The sequence below is a fragment of the Lissotriton helveticus genome, chromosome 7 (genome assembly GCF_964261635.1).
Source record: "Lissotriton helveticus chromosome 7, aLisHel1.1, whole genome shotgun sequence".
NCBI lineage: Eukaryota > Metazoa > Chordata > Amphibia > Caudata > Salamandridae > Lissotriton > Lissotriton helveticus.
In genome coordinates, this window is record NC_136068.1 from 1,441,053,224 (window position 1) to 1,441,068,429 (window position 15,206).

General features: G+C 45.4%; 1 protein-coding gene across 2 annotated transcripts in view; it reads right to left on the bottom strand.

Moving 5' to 3' along the window:
* Positions 1-813, bottom strand: part of LOC144770342 (histo-blood group ABO system transferase-like) — a 652,215-nt gene extending 651,402 nt beyond the window's left edge. For both annotated transcript variants that reach the window (XM_078654796.1, XM_078654794.1), the window contains exon 1: positions 705-813. The gene's annotated coding sequence lies outside the window, so the exon portion shown is untranslated. The remainder of the gene's footprint in view (positions 1-704) is intronic.
* Between the last annotated feature and the right edge of the window lie 14,393 nt (positions 814-15,206).

Genomic DNA, 15,206 nt, shown 5'->3' on the forward strand with positions numbered 1-15,206 from the left:
CCAAAATCGGTAGTTCTGGCCGTTACGCCTCATCCTCTCCCCTAATGATAATAGTTTTCGATATTGGTCTTTTCCGGTATTTTGATGGGGACTCACAAGTGACCCTCATTTAAAAAGATGAGGCCTCGCATTACATTACACCCAAAACGTAGAAAAAAATCGCTAGCCACAACATTTTATAAGCCCCCAAAATATTCACCGAGTCTAATGAATTTCAGCATAAAATGAATCGGTTTTGGTCAAAATGACTCTTGGGCTGTATATTTTCAACGACATCGAGACGACATATTAAGTAGAAATAAAGCACGCAGTTTGCGAACTATTTCGTCTCAAAACACTACGACCAGGTGTAACTAAGACCTACATAAATTGTGTTTATTTTCTCACCCTCAGAAGGATGGAAGGCTGCGTGAACCGACTAAGGCTGCGAGTTGAGATATTGTCTGTTTACACCTAGATTTTGCTGAGCAAGCCTGCTCACCTTTCATCTACGGAAAAACTCCACCCCTGGACCCTGCCCTCTCCCTTCATTCATAAATTTAGTAAATTTGAGGATGAGAGTACACGAATATGAAGGCATCCATAATCCCCGATAAAACAGTCTTCGTTTGAACTGTGAATGAAAACAAATCTCGCATGTTCTGAAGCTGCTGAGGGTTCTCACAGTCTCGCAAACTACCAAATTACTTTGTAAATGTCCGTACCTTGCTGTCGAGCTGTAATTGCACACCTACATTCGCGCGTCACACTTGAGCGAAGAAGTCAGCGTTGGCCTTTTGTCGTTTCCCTTTTCTTGATCGATGTGAGGTGTTCTAATCTAAGAGGTTTACAGTAGAGACTTCCACAGCCTCACCTAGTCATTCAGGGGGCGGGGCGGATGTCAGGTGCCGCCTACCTCTGAGACGAACAGCAGTGAGCACAATAGAGACAGCTGCTATAACAAACATTGGCAAAGCTAATAAATATCGCCTATGCGAGATCAATTGGCTTTGTCATTTGTTTTTTACATGTTGCACTGCAAATAATTAAAATGTGTTATAACGCGGTCAGCGCTGGCCGCATCTTCACGCTTTTCTATTTTTACTTTAAGCCATACTGGCTGTGCAACATGCAGAGGATGGCACTAGGGTGACCGACTGGCATGGGTGCAAATTCAGGACAGTAAGTGTAAAAATTCAGGACAAAGGGTCAAAAATTCAGGACAGAATGTCAAAATTCAGGACAAAACTTCGGGACAAAAGGCAAGCTTTACAGACAGAGGAAGTTGCGCGATAGTATAAAAGTGTGTAAATAGACAACCACTTAAGTACAAGTCAAAAAAAAATTATATTAAGTTGAGACAATTTTGCACTTCCTGGTTTTTTGGTATGTGTGCAGCTTTGAGCAACTGTGCAGATCTTTTTGTGGTATTTCATCTGATAATAATCTATTTATATGGTTACTACACTGGGTTGTCCAGTCTGATATTTTGTTTACAACTCCTGGTCCTACGCAGGCATGTTTGGTGAGAGAAGCGGTCAGGAAGGTCTGCTCGGATAGACTTTATTACTAGCATCTCATATCTGCCTGCCATTGTGAGATGTAAAGCGGCACGCATAGGTGAACTAAAGGGAGGATTGCTGTGATGAACCCACTATAGGAACACTTTATGGGTGTTTCAGCAGGAGGAACTTAAAATATGGAATCTGACTTTGCTTATGGGGGATTTGCAAAGAGTTGCACTAGCTGACGGAAGTCTCAAAGGCGCTTTTCCCTGCAGCTTTCTTAAAGAAGTCACTGTCGATACACTATCACATGGTTTATTTTTGACACCTTGCCCATTGCTAAAAACACATTATACATCTCAAGCACAGCTCATGGCACTGTGAGGCTCTCCTTATAACCTAACACCTAAAATAAAACATGCAAACATTTACAATTACGAGTGTAACATTCAAGTAGCAGTTGGGTGTCACTCAAAATGTCATATGCATGATGTATAGATCCCACACGTAAGCACACATCAAATACAGAATAGTCACACATAGGAAAGGGAGTAGCCAGAAAATGTAAATACCTCCCACTCTGAACTAAAGGTCTTATCACACCAAGAAAGCAAAGTAAGTCATTACAACCCTCCCCAGAAGAGCTCTCTTGTCCAAGGATCTAACCATTCATCCTTCCATCAAAGCCCTGATATCCACCATTTCAAATGTACATTCTGTCATCTATTAATTCTTTCATCCATCATTCAGTCTTTATTCTGTCCTTCCGTCTGTGTGCCCATCCATATCAATTCTTTTCAACCATTTGCAAACCTATCCATCATCTTTCCTTCCATTCATCATTTCACTCATCTGTCCCTCCATCCACCCTTTCACTCATCCATCCATCATCCATCCACCCTTTCACCCAAGCCATCCTTTCACTCATCCATCCACTCTTTTACCCATCCATCCATTCACTCATCCATCCAACCATTTACCCTTTCACCCATCCAGCCATCCTTTCACTTACTCATCAATCCTCCCATTCAACCTTTCACTCATCCATCCTTTCCTCAAGCTCTTCACCCTCCCTTTCAATCTGTGTGCATTCTTTCACTCATCCATCTTTACATTCTTCTTTTCACTCATCCATGCACCCATTCGCCCATCCATTCTGCCAATCATTCACAAATGCTTTTACTCATCCATCCATCCTCCCATTCTCTCTCCATTCCCCTTTCACTTAGCCACCCATCCTTCTGTGGAAAAGTAAATTTTGCTATGTTCTGTGTCCCTACGCGTCCTCCATCATATGTTATATGTGCATGATTAATATGCATATGTTATTCCCCATGTTTGATTAAAGACGCAATTATAGTTGTGTCCACCTCTAGTATGCCAGTTTCCAGTTCTCGTGAATAATACGAATATCAGGCCTATGTAAAGCTACGTTGCCACGTTTCTCAGTGTGCACGTTAATGCATTGTAAAGTCCCCGTTTCTAGGCCTCAAAAGGGCCTGGACACCAGATTCAGCTCCTGTCCCCTGAAGCCTCGCTGAGGAGCGATACAGCCCCCACCTGTATCCTCGACCCTTCACTTATTTCCTGCCTCGCAGTGCCCGACCCAGCTTGGCTCTGCCTCTGAGTCTGCCAAGAGTATGTTATGATTCGAGTTATCAGTACAGCCCTCCTTCTCTGCATTCCTAAGCTACTGAATCGCATCAATAGTTTCCGTCATTGTCTAGCCTTTACGGCCCCATGTTAGAGAAATACTGTATTAATGGTCATTTAATATTCTTCATCACGCACTACATGTAGAATAATGCATGCTCCAGTCTTAGAGTCTGTTAGCTTTTCCCCTCCTGACTTCTAGTTTATATCAACATGTTCTCTAAACATCAGATACTAGATACTGCTTAGGTACATGTCGCCCTGACTCTCCAGACTTCAGTCTCTGCTCCTAGCACAGAGTTCATAGCCCCCAGCTTCTCCTAGTAACACGTCATTGCCAGTTTGCGCGCACCATCAGGTTAGAGGTCCCGGCTCCTTAGGTAGCCCCCTCCATGGGTTCCGCCCCATTCATGACATATTCTGTTACGTTTGCATCACATGTCTATGTATACGCCCTGTTACACCTACTTTCACCCTTATCTTTCGCGACTGCTACGCGTCACGCTTTCTGCTCCACCCACTGTTACGCCTATTGCAATGTAATGCTATGTGTTTGCGTTATGTATATATGCTCATGTATTGTTATTAAAAAGTTATCCGTTCCCTTGTTCCGATCCTGACCCCGGCAGCTGCCATCCTATTCCCGTGCAGGTCGTCCTGTTCCTGTCCTTATGCTGTATTAAACCTGCAAAACTCCTACTACCTCGAATCTTGACTCTTATTTATTGAGCTATCTGTTATTCATTTATGCATTCAAAAATAGGGTATTATTTATTTATTTACCACATAATGGCGCCCGAACAGGGACTTGCCCTTTCCCCACGCGTCGGTGAAGCCACGCCGACCCCCTGACCCTCTGCAGTCGTGACGGAACTCTTCTGCGCACCGGCAGATATTTCTGCTTCAAGTATCCCTCAGGCCCACGGAGGAGACGGAGGAGGCGGTCCAGCATCCAGACGAGACGGTGGAGGAACGCGGCGAGTCCCGACCAGAGCCCAAGCCGAGAGTCCAAGGTCCGAGGTATCCGGAGGTCCACCCGTAACTGAAGTCCGAAGTTCGTCGTCCGTCGTCGTAGCAGTCCAGTCCAGTCCGAGGCCTTCCGTTCTTGCTGCCCGGTGAGTACCGTTACTGGGGTAGTATCTAGACAGGGTCAATTTAATTGACCCTGGTCCGTGGGTTGGTGGTACACAAGCCCACAAACGAAGTGTCCACTCCGGTGGATACGGGTCCTGACGTGTCTCTTGATGAGACCGGTAAGTTTCGTACTGTTTCAGCAGTGCATCTAGTTTCTGTTCTAGTCAGTTCTGTTCTCGAGAAAATTCATGTATTCTGTTTTCCGTATTCCAGGTAGTATTCTGTTCGAACTGTTATTTTAAATGTTCTTCATGTATTTTAATGTCGTGGTATGAATGGGGAATAAGTATCGTGTTCATTGTGTATTGTATTGTGTCTAGATTACAGTTCAGTCATGCCCTTGTTTTCCAAGTTACGTCAGTTAAAAACTAGAAAGGGTCTGCTGGAAGCAGCAGTTCCAGTCCCGCCTAGGGACAGTCCAGGTCATTTTATGTATCAGAAGCATGGCATAAGCGCCATATTGTATCTAGATTTATGGGTCGAGTATACCAAACAGTTAGAGGAAAAGTATAGATGGCCTGTGTCAGGCACATGGGATGCCGAGTGCATCATGAGAGTAGAAGAAGCATTATGGAAAAAGAAAGCCAGACAGTCACAGAAAGATGCCATCGAGTTATGGCGCAAAGAATCTCATAAAAGAACCGAAAAAGAAATCAGAAAGTCAGAATTAAGTAGAGAATCCTTAGAACGAGCCCAAGAAAGGGAATTAATTGAGATTGGTGAACAAGTTAAAACCGAACAGTCAGACAGACAGAGGCATGCTCTTATTAAGGGTATGTATCCTCTTCTTGCCGAGGGCCTGCCAAAAGCGACCTCAGAGTCATCCAGTAACTTTCCGCCACCATTAGTTCCGACTAAGCTACGTCACAAACAGACCGCAGCTGATATTTTCATTTCGTCCTATTTGGACGACACAGTCCCAGAATATGCAAATCCTGTTCGCGCTCCGCCAGTCCCTGTAAATCAGGCACTTCCCGTTCCTCCAGACACCGGGGTACCCCTTGCAGTACCTGCTACGGCCCCCCTGGTCCAGCCCGCCATACCAGTTCAGCCCGCATTTCAATTTCCTGCCACACTAGTACGAAGAGGATCAGTCGACGATTCTAGTTTAGGGGCCGCAGGAGGAGGTCCTCCTCAGACCCCGCCGCCACATAAGCGTTTAACGTCAGCCGAATTACATGCACAAGCGTCACAGCGTACGCCCAGACATCAGACGGTAGCAGAAATAAGAAAAGCCCTTAATGAATGCGGCTATGATCCAGTCCCAGGCGAGGATAATATGGTTTTATATTCATTCCGCGTAAGAAAGGTGGCCGAGTATCTAGTCACCCTACCGAATATGAAAGAAGACCTAGACAGAATATATCGTTTCATCCGTACAGGGGATGATCCAGAAAGCATTAGCGAAGCCATGTCTCAAAGGAAAGCCGAGATCCAGCTCATGATATTAAAGTTTCTGATTAACTGTCTAATAAGAGAACAAGATTACCCGTCTAAAGATCCAGCCGAAATGAGAACCCTGACAAGGTGGAGTGATAATATAGCCGAGGGTAAGCACAAGACCGTCGGTGCTATGGAGAGTATGTACAAGAAAATCCGTAAAGAAATAATAAAGTTACACGAGCAGCGTAAAGCAGCACAAGTAAGCGAGAAAGAAAGTAACTCTGATACTGAAGAGGTAGAGGACGAAAATTCCGCCAGAATAGCGTATGTAGGGAAATCTAGATTTCCAGATCGCCATTTACGCCTAGAACACAAGTCTACTTTCCATCATCCAGCACCAGAACAAGGTTCTCTAGAACAAGTGTTTCAAGCTACCGATCACATTCTGAAATCACGAATCGGTTACAGTGAGTTAAGTACTATGCATGAACAAGAACTAGCCCGATCAGCAGTCCGATGGACTACTGATTCTACCACTTTTCCAGACGAAATAGTGGCACAAATGTTTCTGAAAATGCCCCCAGCCGAGCAACGACTGGCGGGTATATATATGATTCAGCACCTCATTACATTGTATGAGGGTCAGCACTCTGATCCAGGCCCGTTACATGATATCCTGAACGAGTTACTCCAGTATAGATGGAAAGGTTTAGGTACCGATTTAATTAGTGTCATTCTAGAACAGCGTCACAAATATAGAACGTTTTTGAACCCGCATTTTATTCATGTCTCACCCCCAGAAAGTAAACCATTTTACATGGAGAGACAGAATCCGTTACGAGAAGTCCACCCAGTTAGAGGAACGGGTGGCGAACTAGAACGAGTGTTTGTTTACACTCCGATCACAAAGATGGAACTCTTAGAGATGAAAAAATTAATTCCCTGTCATGATAAAGATCCAGCAGGGTTCCATCGAGAATTAAAAGACATGCTCCGTATGGGAGAATACACGTATCCAGATATAATTAAAATGTTAAAGGTTCTGTTGCCCGCAGGGGTGTATGAAAAGCTCAAGGAAAAAGAATGGGAGGTGGGAGAGAAAAAGATCGATTGGGCAGTTCTAGAAGCTGAAGATAAGGCACGAGTACCAGGTACCGGTCTTGGAGCAAAATGTAAAGAATTACCTGAATTATTGATTCAAGTTTTACCCAGATTGTTAACAACGAAAAGGGAAGACTGGGATGCAATCTCAGCCTGTAAACAGAAACAAGACGAAGACATTAGTGATTTTTATTCTAGATTTGAGAAATGTTTTAGCATCAACAGTGGCCTCAAGACAAGTAGTGAGTCATACCCTCACCTTTTTGTTACTAAATTAGTCGAGAATTCAAGTCCACAAATTAAGAATCGAGTTTTGAAAGTCGAAAGTACCTGGCAAGCAAATACCCCTTCCCAGATGTTACAGATGCTCCAATACCACCAGAATAGAATCAGAGAAGAGCAAGAACACGAAAGAAAGCGTATGAAAGACACGAAAATGAAAGTACTAGTTGCACAATCTGTTCCTCAAGACAGTCAGAAGAGGGGTCCGAATCAAGCCAGTCATCCTGCAGCTCCCGTTAAAGGGAACTGCAATTATTGTAAACAGCCAGGTCATTTTATAAACGAGTGTGCAGTTCTGAAACACAACATAGCTACTGGTAAGACTAAAGAAAGACCACGTCCGCCTAGACAAGAACAAGTTTCACAGATTCCTCAGCCACAGAATGCACCACAGACAGTTACAGCACCGCAGCCCATCGCTGCAACACAGCATGTTACACAGCAAATGTATCAGTATGCACAGTCCGAGTATCCAGAGTACCAGCAGTATTCATGAAACAGCCTAGAGAGGGAGGTAGGCTTGCCTCTCATCGAGATACCTGTAGATCAAGAAGGTCCCTATGTTCATAGTCAAGTATTAGGGAAAGACAGAAAGTTTTTGATTGATACAGGGGCAAGTAGGACCACAATTAGTCACGCCGAAGTTCCAGGGGCTCCGCTCTCAGGCTCTAGAAATGTTTCCCTTGGATTTTCAGGAAAACCCATCGTAAATGAAATATCAAAGCCAGTTACTCTAGAAGTAGGTCCATTGTCCCGTACTACTGACCTGTTACTTACTAAGTCATGTCCAGAGAATCTATTAGGCATTAAAACACTGAAAGAGTTAGGTGCAGTTATATGCTGTTCCCCAGAGGGAATACGATTGTTCCTGCGTGACTTTAAGGGTCACTATGTATTACGAGATTTTGATCCCAGATTGTCCAATGTTCCGCAGCATTTATGGGCGCAAGGTCCAACTGATGTAGGTTATATGCAAATCACACCCCATCGTGTGACTCTCAAGCCAGGTGTAGTATTACCACGAATCAGACAGTATAGATTACCACCTGAGGCTGTAGCAGCCTTATCCAAAATTATTGACGAGCTCATCGCTCAAGGAGTGGTTGTAGAAACTGACTCCAATGTATGCAATTCTCCGATCATTCCAGTCATGAAACGTACTGATCCAAATGCACCCCCAGTATATCGATTAGTGATTGACCTACGAGAGCTTAATAAATGTATTATTCCTCAGTACCCAGTTGTCCCAGATATATCTTCCCTATTGACAGCCATTGATTCCGAAGCCACGTTCTTTACTGTAATCGACCTCAAGAACGCATTTTTCAGTGTTCCCATTCATCCAGACAGCCAGTTCCTTTTCGGATTCTGTTTAAATGGAAGGAGCTATATGTTCACACGAGCTCCTCAAGGTTTCACAGAAAGTCCTAGTATTTACAGTCAAGCACTCAAGAGACAGCTTGATAATGTTCACATGCCAACTGACACTGCCCTGCTCCAGTATGTCGATGATCTACTGATCAAAGCCCGTTCTGAACGTGCTTGCGAGCGAGCATCCCTCACAGTTCTGTATTTCCTAGCCGAGATGGGGCACAAGGTGTCCCCTTCGAAGCTTCAATTCTGTGTCCAGCAAGTGGTATACTTAGGACACTTACTGTCCAAGAGGGGTAGGCAGTTGACACCTGACCGTATCCAGTTAATAGCGAGTCTTCCTCAGCCCAAGACCCAGAAGGAGGTACGTGCTTTTATCGGCCTCACTTCTTACTGCCGACAGTGGATTCCTCAGTATGCATTTCTAGCCAAGCCACTGATACAGTTAACGACACAGGAGACAGCCGTATCGTCTGTCCTCCCTTGGACATCTGAACATACACTCAGTTTCAATGAGTTAAAGAAAGCCCTATGTCAAGCTCCAGTTCTAGCCACACCGAACTACAGTAAGCCTTTTACACTTTTCGTCACTGAACGTGAAGGTACAGCATTATCTGTTCTCACACAAGATCAAGCAGGACAATACAAGCCTTGTGCTTATTTTTCGAGCACATTGGATCCTGTAGCCCAGGCTCTGCCTGCGTGCCTCAAGTCAGTTGCAGCCACAGCACTAGCTATCAGACAAAGTGATTCCATAGTATTAGGACACTCCCTGACCGTACAAGTTCCACACTCCGTGGAAGTTCTTTTAAACCGAACACAAACTCAGCACTTGACAATCGCACGTTTAACAGGTTATGAATTGACACTGTTCCAGCCACACATAGAAATCAGACGCTGCAACATCCTGAACCCTGCTACACTGTTACCATCAGTTACTTTAAGTCCGGACACACACGACTGTGTGGAAGTAGTTAATATTACAACAAAGCCAAGACAAGATCTGACAGATATCCCATTACCAGATCCCGACCTGACACTTTATGTGGATGGTTCATGTATGAGAACAAGTACAGGAGAACTAGTCGCCGCATATGCAGTGACTACTGACACCGAAGTTATTGAGACCCACCGTATTGACACCCTGTCCGCTCAAGCAGCAGAGCTAGTTGCTCTGACACAAGCCTGCATACACGCTAAGAACCGGAAAGTTAATGTTTACACAGATTCACGCTACGCGTTTGGAGTCGTACACGACTTTGGAGTGCTCTGGCAGGAGACAGGTTTCATGACTTCTCATGGAACCAAGATTCAGCATGGTCTCCTTATTCAAGCTCTGTTAGATGCCATACATTTACCGACATCCATTGCTATCATGAAATGCAAAGCACATACGAAAGTTACTGACATTATTTCCCAGGGTAACGATCTAGCAGATCGCACAGCCAAGCTTACAGCACAGACTCCAGACATTCCAGTTAACATGACACACACTCCAGATCCGACTCCATGTATGACAGTCAAGGACCCTACTCAAGATGTTATAGATATCCAGCTACATGCTACTCCCGAAGAAATCAAGAAATGGTCCGAACAAGGAGGGGTCCAGACAGATCAGGGATGGGTAACGAAGGGTAAAGCCACATGGTTTCTCCCCGACTCTATGGTTCAAGTCATTATCAATACCGCACATAGTCCAGCACATTTAGGAGAAAAAGCTATGTTAGACAGTATCCAGAACATTTGGTTCAACAAGCATTTACGAGCTGCAGCCAAGCAGAAAGTCCGTACCTTTATGATATGTTGTCAGTTTAATCCAGGTAAAAGTGTCCCGGTGGAACAAGGTGGATTCCAGCCTCCTGACCACCCTTTTGAAGTCCTCCAGATGGATTATATTCAGATGGAGCGATGTCGAGGTTTCAAGTATGTCCTTGTAGTTGTATGCGCTCTGTCCAGGTGGACAAAAGCATATCCAGTCCCAGATTACACAGCCGCGACCACTGCCAAGCAGTTGGTTCGTGAGTTCTTCCCCCGTTATGGACTCCCTAGGGTCGTATATTCTGATAACGGCCAGCCATTCTCCTCAGAGTTAATGAAGCATGTTTCCCTTTTGTTAGGGTACCAGTGGAAGTTCCATTGTGTACGCCATCCTGAAGCAGCAGGTCTCGTAGAAAGACATAACCAGACCCTGAAAATTCGCATCGCAAAAATTTGTAAAAAGAAAGGTGTGGACTGGCTAGTAGCTCTGCCAGTCGCTTTGTTCTATATGCGCATGGTCGCACATTCCAGATCAGGTCTGTCCCCGTATGAGGTCGTTTTCGGCCGCCCCCCTAACATGTGGGGTACTCCTAGACCCCGAAGTATTACCGATGTTTCAAGTAATATGCTGACAGATTACCTAGCTTCCTTGATGTCTGCCCTCAACTCTTGTCGTTCACAGGTTGCCGCCGCATTTCCAGACAATACCGAGGTGGCACCGCATGAAATCGTTCCAGGATCCATGGTCTTGGTTCGCAATTTTGATCGCTCAAGTCCGCTGGAGCCACGCTGGAAGGAGCCCCGACAGGTCCTCCTCGCCACCCGTACGGCCGTGAAGTTGGAGGGTCGCAAAGGCTGGGTGCACCTTTCGCACGTGAAAAAGTTTTATGGACTGAAACCGGTCTCAAAGAACATTTCCCAGGATTCGAAGGATTGCCAAAGTACTATTCTTAAGGACTGTCCCGCAAAAGACATTGCTACAAACCCTCCCCTGTTAGAGAAAACTCCGCAACAGGAGTATAAGTTGAAACTCCGGTCTAGTAAAATAAGTCAGCCAGTTTGATTGTCTAAGTCCTCCCCTAGGTGAAACGGTTAGACTGTTTCTGACATGTATAAAATAGACCCCCATAGCGAGAGAGTTAGTCAAAACTCAATCCGATGTATCGTTTTTCTATGTTTCATATTATTTCTCAGCATTATGATTTCCTGCACCAGTTATGCGTTTTACCTGTATTTTCCAGTTTCTCATGTAAATACGTCTTCTAATGTTACAGTAGAGCACACGTTTAGTGATCTGCCTCCTCATGAACTCTCTTACCGCCTCGCTATGCGAAATAATTCTTTCATCCGCATGTTGCATTATTCACACCAGACCAGCAATGCCACTAATTGTTGGGTGTGTGGTCGACTCCCCCCTTTCCAGACGCCGAAGGGAGTTCTGCCACTCTTTCCTTATCCGTTTTCACATAATGGTTCGTGTGGAGCATGGTCCACGTTAACGTCATCCTCAACAGATATGTCTTTTCTTAACAGTACATGTTTTCCAGACAAGCAAGGTCTCCCCCACAGAACCGGGTTAGATCTAGAAAATGAAGTGTATAATTTAGGTAATTATTCTTCGAATTTCATGGTCCTGAATGTTCAGTCTGATACTACTCCAGACTTACCTGCAATTTCAGTACTACCAGTCAAAGGCGAATTATGTGTCCGAAATAATGGTTCCATACATGTAGGACATAGTGATTGTACTACTATTGTCAAGTATAGTGACAGTAGGAAATCTATTTTCAAAGCTTCACGTCATTCTTATTTTATTTGTGGTCAAACCGCATATGTTCGTCTGCCCCTCGATTGGGAGGGAACCTGTTACATTGCCTTCCTACTGCCACCTGTTTTTCTAGCCCCACCCGATTACCATAGGAATTCCCACCTAGTACATACTAGACACAAGAGAAATCTCCTGATTGTCGATTATACTGAAACTACTCTAGAACAATATATAGATATCAATAAAGGTGTCTTCCCTTATTTAGGTACAGTTGTGAATAGTAAACTGATACGTAGATTAACCAGAACCCTCGAAGCAGTAGTAATTGAGACTACTTCTGCTCTAAGTAATTTAACCGAAGAACAATCCTTTATGAGAATTGTCGTGCTCCAGAATCGTCTCGTCCTTGACGTCATATTGGCCGATAGGGGCGGGGCCTGTAGAGTCATCGGATCTAGTTGCTGCATTTTCATTCCAAATAACGCGCCGTCTGTTTATTCAGCTATAACCAGACTTCATAAAATTGCCCATCTGTTACACCAAAATCCAGGCACCTGGACATGGTCCGGTTGGTTCTGGAATATAATTTCCGCCTGGGGATGGAAAGTCTTGTCCTTTCTAGGTATTGCAGTAACGATCATATTTAGCTGCTGCCTCTGTATACAATGTGGCCCTGCGATTTGCGGCATTTGTGCTACCTCTTGTATTCCTAGTCCCAAGCCCCGTTCTAAATCCCGTTCCAAGAAAATTCGAGACGAGCAAATGATACTGTATGAAATGATAGATGGTATCATGAATATTGATGTTTCCTGAAGGAAACGTAGTGACAAGGAGGGAATGTGGAAAAGTAAATTTTGCTATGTTCTGTGTCCCTACGCGTCCTCCATCATATGTTATATGTGCATGATTAATATGCATATGTTATTCCCCATGTTTGATTAAAGACGCAATTATAGTTGTGTCCACCTCTAGTATGCCAGTTTCCAGTTCTCGTGAATAATACGAATATCAGGCCTATGTAAAGCTACGTTGCCACGTTTCTCAGTGTGCACGTTAATGCATTGTAAAGTCCCCGTTTCTAGGCCTCAAAAGGGCCTGGACACCAGATTCAGCTCCTGTCCCCTGAAGCCTCGCTGAGGAGCGATACAGCCCCCACCTGTATCCTCGACCCTTCACTTATTTCCTGCCTCGCAGTGCCCGACCCAGCTTGGCTCTGCCTCTGAGTCTGCCAAGAGTATGTTATGATTCGAGTTATCAGTACAGCCCTCCTTCTCTGCATTCCTAAGCTACTGAATCGCATCAATAGTTTCCGTCATTGTCTAGCCTTTACGGCCCCATGTTAGAGAAATACTGTATTAATGGTCATTTAATATTCTTCATCACGCACTACATGTAGAATAATGCATGCTCCAGTCTTAGAGTCTGTTAGCTTTTCCCCTCCTGACTTCTAGTTTATATCAACATGTTCTCTAAACATCAGATACTAGATACTGCTTAGGTACATGTCGCCCTGACTCTCCAGACTTCAGTCTCTGCTCCTAGCACAGAGTTCATAGCCCCCAGCTTCTCCTAGTAACACGTCATTGCCAGTTTGCGCGCACCATCAGGTTAGAGGTCCCGGCACCTTAGGTAGCCCCCTCCATGGGTTCCGCCCCATTCATGACATATTCTGTTACGTTTGCATCACATGTCTATGTATACGCCCTGTTACACCTACTTTCACCCTTATCTTTCGCGACTGCTACGCGTCACGCTTTCTGCTCCACCCACTGTTACGCCTATTGCAATGTAATGCTATGTGTTTGCGTTATGTATATATGCTCATGTATTGTTATTAAAAAGTTATCCGTTCCCTTGTTCCGATCCTGACCCCGGCAGCTGCCATCCTATTCCCGTGCAGGTCGTCCTGTTCCTGTCCTTATGCTGTATTAAACCTGCAAAACTCCTACTACCTCGAATCTTGACTCTTATTTATTGAGCTATCTGTTATTCATTTATGCATTCAAAAATAGGGTATTATTTATTTATTTACCACACTTCCATCCACCCTTCACCCACCCACACACTCATCCATGTATTCATTCACTCATGAATCCACCCATTGACCCTATCCCTCATCTATCCTTTCACTCATCCATCCATCCTTTCTCTCATCCATCCACCCTTTCAATCATCTAATCATCCTTTTGTCCATCTACCCTCCCTTTCAATCACTCATCCATCCTTATATACACCCTTTACTCATCCATCCATCCATTCACCCTTTCACTTATCAATTAATCAATTCATCCATCATTTCTCTCAACCATCCATCCAGTCACTCGCCCATCATCCATCCTTTCACTCATCCATCCATCTTTTCACTGATCCATCCACCCTTTTACCCATCCATCTACCCTTCCACTCATACATCCAGCTCCTGCGCTTTACTCCGGTCTCTCACTCAGAGCACTCTCCTCGGCACCGTCCTGCTTGCTGCTGCCTGACTTCCAGTGACGCATCCGCAGACGACAGCTGCTCCCGCACTGAGAGCTGAGTGCTTGGAGAAGTTCCTCACGGCCGAAATTCTACAACTGCGGCGGCCCCGCATTCAGCCGTCGAGCCAGGGAGGCCCGAGCACTTGAGTCTGCAGCCGTTGCCAGCCACCACTCCTGCAGTACATTGAGATGCACATTGAGACTGAGCCAGCCAGCCACAGCATCACCGCCGCGACCGCCCCCCCATTCCCCTTTCTGCCATGGTAATATTTTAACCAGCAACCAGTGGGCTGCAGTGTGGTATGCTATGTGGTGTGCGGCCGGGGGGGGTGTGGCAGAGGGTGCGTGGGGGTGGGGGGTTACGAGGTACTGCTGATTGGTATTGCTGATTGGTGTGGCTGGTGTGGCTGCGGATTGCGGCAATTTTCAACTCCACAATTGCGCGGTGCTGGACACCCGATCACCCCATCACTGCCCTCTAGCCCTCTAGCCAATCTGCCCTATTTGCTGCTTGCTTTTCCCCCTTTCGCCCCCCCCCCCATTATCCCATATCTCCTACTCCTAGGTCTCTAGGTCTCAGGCTCTGGCCGCTCTCGCCTATTGTGGTGCCTGAGAGCCTGGGGCCTGGGGCCTGGGGGGCCTGGAGGGGGTGGCATTAGAGGGGGACTGGCAGCGGCTGGTAGTGGAGTTGGCGGTGGAGCTAGAGGGGTGTAATATCAGTTTGGCAGTAGCTACTGTCAGGGCTGGTACACGGCTGGTACACTGCAATCTTTACGGTCATTAAGACCAGCCAGC